We start from the raw sequence: 8,192 nt of genomic DNA, 5'->3' as shown, positions 1-8,192 counted from the left end.
CTATTTCAAATATCCTCTGATAACTAAGCATCCTTCTCTCCAAGGGTTGCTAGTTGTTGTGCAAACTGAACAATTTAAATTTCATTCAAAATTGAATTTCTAGGGCAGATGGACTGCACTTTACTCCAGCTGTAATCACTTAGCTGAATGGAATGAGATTAAATGCTAATGGAGCAGGACTATTGCATTTACTTAATCCCTTAACACTATGTAGCCCTTTTAAGAACAAAATTAAACATGTGCTTTATTGTTAAAAGGGTTCAAAACAAGCCTTGTGAGCCAATATATATTATCCTAGTCATTTTGTCTACAAAACATAGCACTTCAAAACTAGAATGTAGAAATTATGGAATTTGTAACATCCTCATTCATATCCTTACTATAAAAATGATCATGGTTATATTTTTCTTCATTTCATTACTAAGGCACCTCTTTTCCTTTTGTTCACTTGCATTACAAAATGTGCTGTGATGTTTAAAATCTGGAACACTGAATTCAAATAATGCCAAGCTTGGCTATTTTTAATCAAATAAAATGCGGTTCATCTTATGGCTTTTCACAATTCCTTACAATTGCTGGTTACTGGGTAAGAGAAAGATGCAAAAGGATATTTATCTGTCTCTCTGTCTGTCTGTCTATCAAACTTACAGTATATAGCTGTCTATCTCATGGAGAGTGACTCCACAGTTCTATCCAATGCCTCAATTGCCCCTTTATTCCAAGCAGCAACCAACACCTCAGAAGAATCCTGCAGCACAGTCAATAGAAACAGCTCCCAGCTCCCTCAGCTTCCACATCCATCAGTCAATGGGGCAGACCAATCTAATGGATCCAGCCTCCCTGCAGTGGATTACAAGCACCAGTCCTGGGTTCTCAGCTGGTACCACACATAAACCACAGGCTAGGCATATCTCAGAAAGGGCCAATGCCAGAGGTGGTATTCAACAGGTTCTGACCAGTTCTGGAGAACTGGTAGTGGAAATTTGGAGTAGTTCAGAGAACTGGCAAATACCACCTCTGATTGGCCTTGCCCCCATCCATTCTCTGCCTCCTGAATCCCAGCTGATTGGCTGGGTCTTCTTTTGTTGCCCTGCACAGGAGAACGGAGCTGGAAAGCAGATTAGTGGGATAGGGAGGGAATGGGATTTTGCAGTAACCTTCTCCCAGGAGCAGGGAGGGAATGGAGATTTTACAGTATCCTTCCCCTGCCACGCCCACTAAGCCACACCTACCAGGCCACACCACACCCACCAAGCCACGCCCACAGAACCAGTAATAAATTTTTTTGAATCCCACCACTGGCCAATGCCTAACTTCCGGGCCCAGCCAAATCTTAATACTGCATGCCAAGTCAACCATGATCAAATCACAGATGAGGGAGGCCTTGTTACAGGATAATTACAGGACAGCCTAACATGAAAAAGCAGCGGTGGAAGCCAGAGTTTCTGAATGTCTGCTGTCTGGATATCAGGACTGAGATCAAGAAGCTAGAACACGAAACAGTATAAAACTTCTATCAGCATTAAAAAGAAGAAACAAGCACAATTGAAAGTTATTTAACTGCTACAGTGACTCTTTGCTCAGATGAGATTTAATTGCAACCTTAACGCTTTTCTCTCTCTTAAAAGCATAATGGAGAGGCTGACTGGTTTTCACAGAACATCTCCATAGTTCTTTATCATCTCTGTGTTGTTGCAATTATCATTTCCCATAAATCTCCAAATATATAGTTCCATACAAATATTGTCTTTGCATATTGATACAACAATTCTCTTTTTTAATGTTTTTAATAAAATAACTACAATGTGCATCCTCTTAAAATCTCAGCTTTCCGTAGGATCTAGAACCTTCTCCACATGTATTTCTTTTAATGCAAGTTCCTTGAAGATCTCTTTTCACATCCTGATGCTGTTGTTGGTTTTATGTTACTTACTTCAAGGCAGGCCTTTTGTTCAAACCCTTCAGAAACAGACATACATTCTTTGTACCATCAATTTTTCATGTTTCTTTTCCCCCTGAGATCATTAGCTGGAAAAAGAAATAAGCCACAGAATTTGGTTCAGTGCTGCCACCTGCTGTTGTTAAATGAATCCTGCAGTTGTTAATCCAGTTTCCCCCATTGTCTTTGTTGGAAGCCAGCCAGGAAAGTGACAAATGACAATCCCATGACTCTGAGATGCTGCAGTCGTGGTAAAGACATGTTAGTTGCCAAGTGCCTGAATTTTAATTGCATGACCATTGAGATGCTGCAATGACTATGTGAGGATTATTCGTAAGTTATTTTTTTCATTGCCATTGTAACTTCAGATAAGTGAAGGACTAGCTGTAACATACACTTTTAGATGCTTCCACACACTGAATGTTTCCTACCACCTGAGTTCAGGTTTTAAAAACTTTTTTAAAAGAAACACTATAATAATAGAAAATGTATGTTGACAGTATTTTTCGGTTTATCATCTTCTAGGCTGTTTGGTTTGAAAAGAGACTGAGAGTTTTGGTAATTACATTGCATATTAGATAATTGCTAGTTATTCAGTTTGTCATCATTGTGCGGGAAGAAGGAGGAGATGAGTTTTGTCCCCCAGCCTAATGACAGAGTTATCTCTAGAAGATTTCCTACTCAGAAAATGTTTTTATTTTTATTCTTCTACAGAAATAATCCAACAATGACATGATTGCTAAATGTCATTGGAATTAGTGAAGTTAACAGCTTTGTTTCCAATCTTCTGAACACAAGAGATTTACAATAACTATATCATTGTGATTATTATTATTATTTCTTTCTTGTCAGAAAACTAAGTTCCTAATATAATTAGCCATACATGGACACACTGTGCCCGGGGTACTTTGTAGGTTTCAAACAATCTAATTCCTAGCATTAATCTTAAGAAAAGAATAATCAAAAATGATAAGTTTGTAATGACTTTAATATGTTTGTAATGACAAACATATAACCAGATTTCCCCTTGTATAAGTTTGTTTCCCATGGAAAAAATAAGACAGAAAAGTAAATGGAAGTCAAGAAGATAAAAGAGCTGTCAAAAGAAACCATACTTTTCTTAATTAGAATAGCTATATTTTGTTCTGGAACTGAATAAAAGGATTATGCTATCATAGACAATTCCCCTCAATACGCTTACCACACACATTATTTTTTGCACGGGTGTATGAATGTGTATAAGTGTGTGTGTGTATATGTGTCTGTCTGTCTGTCTGTCTGTCTGTCTGTCTGTGTGTACATTATATAAGCTCAAGATATTCTATAATGCACTCTCTTATACAGTTTTACTCCCACAATAATAAAGTCAGGAGGTAGGTTGGACTGGGACCTCCCCACAATAATCCAACAAGCTTTTAAGGTTTAGGTTAAATGTAATTATTTTGTCTGGAAGGACAGAAGAAGGTAAAACTCTCTCACAAAATATAACTCCTAATTCATATTGTGGTTTTCAAGGTTCATGTTGCCTATTGTTCCCTCATAATTCAAAGCTTCAAATAAATTGCCTTTTCATACAGCCTTTAATTTTCCATTTCTTTTATTTTTAAGAAATAATTTAGCTTTTTCATATATGATTAAGGTTCAACGTATATTTTATTGTGAAGCGTCAGCTTTCTTAATGCAGCACTTGAGGCTACACTGTATGTCTCATTGCTAATAACAGAATCAGCACTTTACACATTCTGTTTGGAATATCTGGCAGCTTGTTTAATGCCTTCACATTTCCCTTATTAAAAATTTACCACAATTTTCTTCTTAGTAATAATAAAATAACAATAATAGAATCTTAACATAACAGTGCCTCTCTATGTAGTCTAGCACACCACTTGGATCTCAAGTGTGTAATTTTCTGAATAGGGAAAGAATGTCATCGTAGTTAATTATTTTCATGCCATCATTTCTGTTTGCCACTGTACAAAAGATAAACAGTATAATTAACAGTAACAATGCAATTTTATGTTTTATTTTAGAAATACAAGCTGCTTCATTAGCTGAACTTTTTGACTGGGAGCCAAATAATGTATGCATTTATAAAAGATCAGTATGTACTTATCACCTGAAGCTGTCAAAATTTTTGTGGCTCAATCCCTTCTTCTGCTCAAATAAACTCCACAAAAAAAATCTAGGTACAGATACAGTATATTCTATTGCTGTTATTTTTATTGAAAAAAAATGATATAATTGTATAGTTTTATAAAACTTTCTGTTCCACCAGTCTGCAGCTTTGCATGGTGAAAATCCATGGCTGATCCCTAAAGTTTTGCCCTTCTAAAATGACTCCATTGAGCTTGATTTCACATGCAATTTACTCAAGCCAATTAAAAAAATATATTAAAAAGCAAAACCAAAATATGCTAGAAGCTCTTTGTCGGGATATGAATGGGGTATCTTCCTCTATTGATTTTGATTAGAGTTCTCATCCAAATAAGATTATACCTAAAGGCTAAACTCACTTGAAAAAGAGCTATGTTATTCAAGAATTAATGGTAGGTTTAATTAATGATAAACAATTCTGAAAATTAAACATGGTGTGTCATTTTAAGAGCTAGTGGCTAAAACTCCAGGCTAGAAACCAGGAGCCTGTCAGTTCTAGTCCCACCTTAGGTATGAAAACCAGCTGGGTGACTTTGGGCCAGTCATTCTCTCTCAGTCCAACTCACCTGATGGAGTTGTTGTTGTGGGAAAAATAGGAGAGAGAAATATGAGTTTTTGTTGTCATTTATAAAAATAATAAAGACAGGATGAAAATATTTTGAAGTGTTCAAAGGTGTCAAAATGCCTTTCTTTCAAGGATTCGATTTTCCCGCTGGGAGAGCTCCGGCACAAGGATACAGACAACTGCTTGAAAGCTGGATCTTTTTATTTTTCAGGGAGGTGGAGAACAGTGAAAAGTCTGTGTTCCTGGGCTAGCTAGCTTCTTATGGTAAGTCCCTGGTTTTTTATACCCTTTTCTCCCTTTGTAAGTTGATTTTGTGTGAGTGTTTGTATTTGTGCCTAATGTTTCAAATCCTGTTTGAGTTTGTCTTTATTTCCACTGGAGGGCAAACTCCGCAGGGTGGCCAGATTGTATTACTGGTTTTCTGTAATCTCTTTTAGCTTTAAAATAGTTTTTCATATTTGTTCTGTGGCAATCTCCTGTCTGTCCCTTTTGTAATTTATATTTTGTGTCTTTTGTCTGTTTGTTTTGCTTATTTGATATGTCCTGTGTTTGTAAAGGTTTTCTAAATTATCTTTTGTTTCCTTTTCCTATTTGTCTAGTTTTCTTAATTACTTAGGCTTTTGTCTATAGGGATTCTTTAATACTTTTTATTTGATTCCTTTTCCTATGTAAGTTTGTTTTCTGGCTGACCTGATGTTCCCCTTGGGCTTTTCCTGTTTTTGTGACACTACTGTCTTCGTGAAGTTCCCTTTCCGCAAAAGAAATTGAGAAATGTAGCGTATATTTGTTTCTTCTTTACTTCTGCTTCTCTTTTTGATCTTCCTAATGTCCTGAAATGATTCATAAAAAGATTTCTCAAAACGGCTTAAATCAGACTGTTCTTGTGATTCACTTATAATGAGGCCTTTTCATTTTTACAATGTTATATGCAGTTTCATGGTCTCCTAGTGGACTAAACTGATAGTTCTGTGCCTTCCAATTTCTTTAATAAAGTAGGATTTTTCAAATGTGGCATTCTTTTCTACTCAATTTTGAAAGTATTTAAACTGTCCATATCATGCTCTTAATGCATTCTGTAATTTATTTTACATTATCACAATTAACTATATTTTACAAAACTGAGTTTTTCAATTAAGGCTTAAAATAGTCAGGTTTTTTATTTATCATCTATAAAAGCTTGATAAACATTTTCAGATTTTTAAACATACATCCATTAAGTCACTAGGCAATAATTGTGCCTCAAAAGAGATATTAGTTCATTTCAGGTATTCTACCAAAGACATGACTGAGGAAAAATAGATTAATAGAATGACTAGATGCATCTATCTAAACCCATCACTTTTTTTTTCAGATAAAAGGTCTCAAATATATTAGATAATGAGCAGTCCACTGAGGCAAACTGCTATAGTATTAAAATTTCTCCTCTTTAATTTTTAAGAGCTCCCTTTAATTAAAATTTCTCTAATGCCTGGTGCAAGCTGAATAGCAACCAATATTAATGTTTCCCATAGTGGCACTATATTAGACATATTGTGGGGAAAATTAAGAAATAACTACATATAATATTCAGAAGTGCATCACTACTGACAGATAAAGTGAATTCAAAGTGCTTCTTGATCCTGGAGCAAGCTGTGCCCAAGAAAGTCCATATAGCAGAATAGAACCTAAAATAATAAAAAGGCTGCCTCTCTAAAGATTGGCTTATGACAGCTTCAACTATTTCTTCCAAACATGCTTTTTCAAAAGGCAAGGGATGTGACATCATCTATCTCCAGTCTAGAACACAGTCCTTTCAACAGTTCCAAGAACCCACTTGCATTACTCAGATGACCCTGACAACATAGATAAACCTCCAGGTGGACTCAATGACTTGCTAAAAGAATGCAAATGACCAGCTGGCTGCAAAGAGTAGAAATCCTTTCATTCCCCTCTATCTAGTCAGAGCTGAAGAAACTTCTTCGATGAGAAGCAAAATGTCTTCAAAGAAAAAAAAACCCAGAAGGTCCACTTGCCTTTTGAAAAAGCACCTTTGGGACAAACGTGACCAGGATGACTAAGAAACTCCACAAACATTTCTTTTGAAACACCATACACAATATGGGAAATGGCATCTTTTACTACCCTGCTTTGATATTAATGCAGTCATGAACATCAAAATAAACCCCACATGATGACCAACATTTGAGGACTATAAAACATTTGGTTTGGAAAAATTGTAAAATCAGTTTTTCAGAAACAAGGTATCCTTATTCCCATTCTCCTTTTATTTGTACTAAGAAATTATGTAGATGAAGAAGAACTACGTAGCTTGTGTATCATCACCATCCATTGTGATCATTAAATTCACAGATGATACTACCATACTGGGTCTTATTACAGGTGGAGACAAAACAGCGCATAGGAGGGAGGCTCAAAAATTATCCACCTGGTGCTTTCAAAACAACCTGCATCAGCAAGATAAAGGAGATGGTGTTAGACTTCCAGAAGAAGAGTGAGAAACCTGTCCTGCTTTATTTTGAGGGGACTCTGTGGAGACAGTTTCCTCCTTTAAATCCCTGGGAGTCTACCTCTGCGAAGATCTCACCTGGAAAATCAACATGACCCAGGTGGCCAGAAAGGCCCAACAGAGACTCCACTCCTCAGGGTCTTGCGAAAAAACAAAGTGGAACAACAACTGATGATCTCCTTTTACCGGTCTACAATAGAAAGCGTCCTCATTTACTGGATTACGGTGTGGTATGTTGACTTGACAGCCGCAGATAGAAAAATACTACAGAGGGTGGTGAGCACAGCACAGAGCATCATGGGCTGTCCCCTGATACCACTAGATGAAACTAGATGAGGAAAATCCTGAGGGATGACTCACACCCTGGTCAGCACTTCTTTATTCTCCTACCATCAGGAAAGAAATATAGAAGCATAGGCAGCCGCACAAACAGGCTGAAGAATAGTTTTTATCCAAGGGCTGTCAGACTCTTGAATGGAAAATAACCTTACAATAACATGTGTGACTTGTGGGGACAGCACAATGTACAATAAATTTACATGGTGCAATAGGAGTGTGTGTTTGTTAGTAAGATTCACTTGGTTAGGGATTTTCTGTCTTCATTGTGAGTTGTATTGTGTTGGGGGAGGGGGTGCACGAAGGGAGGCTCAGCCAATCTCATTGTACACATGTTGTACTCTGACAATAAAGGTTTGAATGAATTCATTTGTTCTAGAATTCAGTAAACAACAGGCAGAGTTAGGCAATCATTCCTATGAATAAAAACAAACTGCACAAGCCATTGAATTACCCAGCTTTGTTTTTATGTGTCTTAAATTATGGTTTTGGTTCCCACATTAGATGGAGAGACCCAACTGCAACTTTCTATTGTGGATTTATTTCCTTCTGTGACTAAACTATATGCAATTTGATGAAATTGCCTGAAACATTTGTTTTGCTTCTTTCAATTTCAGTGCTGAAATACTGAAAATACTACCAAAATACTACTTATAATAGATGCAAAATAATCTCACAGACTTATGTTTTCT

General features: G+C 36.5%; 1 long non-coding RNA gene across 2 annotated transcripts; it reads left to right on the top strand.

The window, feature by feature from the left end:
• Positions 1 to 2,138: 2,138 nt before the first annotated feature.
• LOC148126211 (uncharacterized) lies at positions 2,139 to 7,945 on the top strand. Of its 2 annotated transcripts, XR_015742960.1 has the most exons (4): positions 2,139 to 2,272; positions 3,970 to 4,125; positions 4,870 to 4,922; positions 7,038 to 7,945. It is a non-coding gene; the product is annotated as an uncharacterized LOC148126211 (long non-coding RNA). The 2 variants fall into 2 exon arrangements; XR_015742959.1 differs by lacking the exon at positions 3,970 to 4,125 and having other exon boundaries at positions 2,179 to 2,272.
• Positions 7,946 to 8,192: the final 247 nt, after the last annotated feature.

This window comes from Pseudonaja textilis, chromosome 3 (assembly GCF_049901715.1).
Source record: "Pseudonaja textilis isolate UNSWEBS1 chromosome 3, rPseTex1.2, whole genome shotgun sequence".
Lineage (NCBI taxonomy): Eukaryota > Metazoa > Chordata > Lepidosauria > Squamata > Elapidae > Pseudonaja > Pseudonaja textilis.
The sequence above is the reverse complement of the archived record's forward strand: the minus strand, read 5'-3'. Positions and strand labels throughout refer to the sequence as shown.